Raw genomic sequence first — 2,183 nt, 5'->3', positions numbered from 1 at the left:
CCCCCCCCCCCCCCACTGACCCCCTCCATATATTCTCAGTGAAACGGTTTTTCATTCCGGCTAAAAGTCCTTCTCCCCATTTGATTCCGCCCAACTCATTTGCTAATTTATCACGTACGAAAAAATTCAAAGGAAAAACCTGGCGCATTTGCTCACTCAAACTTTATTGGATTTCTATCGGGAATTCTGTTTGTTTCGCACACATTCTCCAAGGTTTATTAGGGAAATTTTCAATGGAAAATATTTTACCTGAGCTGGAAAAATCAACAGGTTTTTTTTACTTGTTGGGTTGGGATTTTTTCCATCGGATTCTCAGACATAAATAAATGTTTTCTTTTGATTTTTCATTACACGATGCGAAGTAGGATAAAGTGAAAATTTATGATCAACTAGGGGGCTACGTCCTCTGCTCGCTTCGCTCGCCAAACACCATGTGATCCCCATGATCCTTATTATGACCCTCAAGACCCTTAATCTGACCCTCATTGTACCACCAGAATTCGATTTGGATTTTTATAGTACAGAGAAATGTATAGAGACCCTTATTTTGACCCTTGTGACTCTTAGATTCCGACCAACATGACACTTATTTGGACCCTTAACCCGACCGTTGTGACCCTTATTTGGATCCTTAATTTGGCCCTCGTTATAACCCTTGTGACCTTTATTGTGACCTTTAGTTTCTGACCCTTGGTTTTTGACTCCCTTGACCCTTATTTTGACTTTTACTTGAACTTTGTGACCCGTAATTTGATCCTTGTGACCCTTATTTAGACCTTTAATTTGACCCTTGTTACCCTTTTTTGGACCCTTATTTGGACCTTTGTGACCCTTTACTTGTGGCCCTTAATCTGACCCATGTGACTCTTATTCTGAACCTTGTTGCCCTTAATTTGACCCTCATGGCCCTTATTTTGACCCTTTAAACCCTTAAAAGACCCTTGTGACCCTTAATTTTGGAGTCTTAATTTTGAGTACCAAATTTTCATCACCAGAAGGCGATTTGGATTTTTTAAATATAGAGAGACAATTGCTGAAAAGTTAACATCTATCGATTTATCTTCTATCGGTGCAAGAAGCCCTTAATCTGACCCATATGACTCTCATTCTGAACCTTGTTGCCCTCAATTTGACCCTCATGGCCCTCATTTTGACCCTTTAAACCCTTAAAAGACCCTTGTGACCCTTAATTTTGGAGTCTTAATTTTGAGTACCAAATTTTCATCACCAGAAGGCGATTTGCATTTTTTAATTATAGAGAGACAATTGCTGAAAAGTTAACATCTATGGGTTTACCTTCTATCGGTGCAAAAAGCAAATAGAGTTTTTACTAGGATTTCAATAAAATTTCTTGGAGAAAAAATTGGTTTCCTTTGCGATTTTATTTTCATGCATGTCTGTTCTGAATTCCTTTGGTTGAGTTTTTTAATAAGAAAATGGAAAAATAATACGAAAAAAAAAGTTAATCTTTTCTGTTGTATGAAATGTGCGAAAAAACTGCGAAATTTTTCAATAAAATTGAAAAAAAGAATTCAATTAGAATTCCCGAGAGTTCTCATCGAAAATTCTAACAGAATCAGATTATTCTCCAGAAAATTAAAAACTTTCGACTGTGTTTTATCAAAAATCCATTAGAAATCCCAAAACCTCACAATTTTACGTAGAAATTGTGAAACACCACAATTTTCTCTCGAATACACTATGGTTTCGTATCCAATTCTCTCATGCGTTCTCTAAAGTATCAATCCCCCATTATTTCTCCAATTGTGCCGTGTACTTGTTACCCCAGTCTGTGACACAGATTTCCACCGTCAGCTACCGAAGCATCGCAAGTTCAAACGCACGAATATTTTCTGTGAAGCAAAAAAACAAGACAATTGATATGTTAATTTTTTACCCTTGTGACCCTTAGTTTCTAACCCCCATGATCCTTATGTACCCTTAATCTGACCTGTGTGATCCTTAACCTGACCCTTCTGACCCTCATTATAACCCTCGTGACCTTTATTTTCACCCTGATGACCCTTAGTTTCCGGCTTTTGGTTTTTGACCCCTATGTTTCTTATTTTTGTCTACATCAAATCTTCGAATTGTGTTTTTTCCTACAATTATTCATTTCTATTTATGAAATCAGTAGCGAAGCGGTAAACCGGGTCAAGTCGATTTTGACTTTTCGTCAGTTT

The sequence above is a fragment of the Diachasma alloeum genome, unplaced genomic scaffold (assembly GCF_001412515.2).
Source record: "Diachasma alloeum isolate Michigan unplaced genomic scaffold, Dall2.0 Dall_scaffold_00571, whole genome shotgun sequence".
Taxonomy (NCBI): Eukaryota; Metazoa; Arthropoda; class Insecta; order Hymenoptera; family Braconidae; genus Diachasma; species Diachasma alloeum.
The sequence above is the reverse complement of the archived record's forward strand: the minus strand, read 5'-3'. Positions refer to the sequence as shown.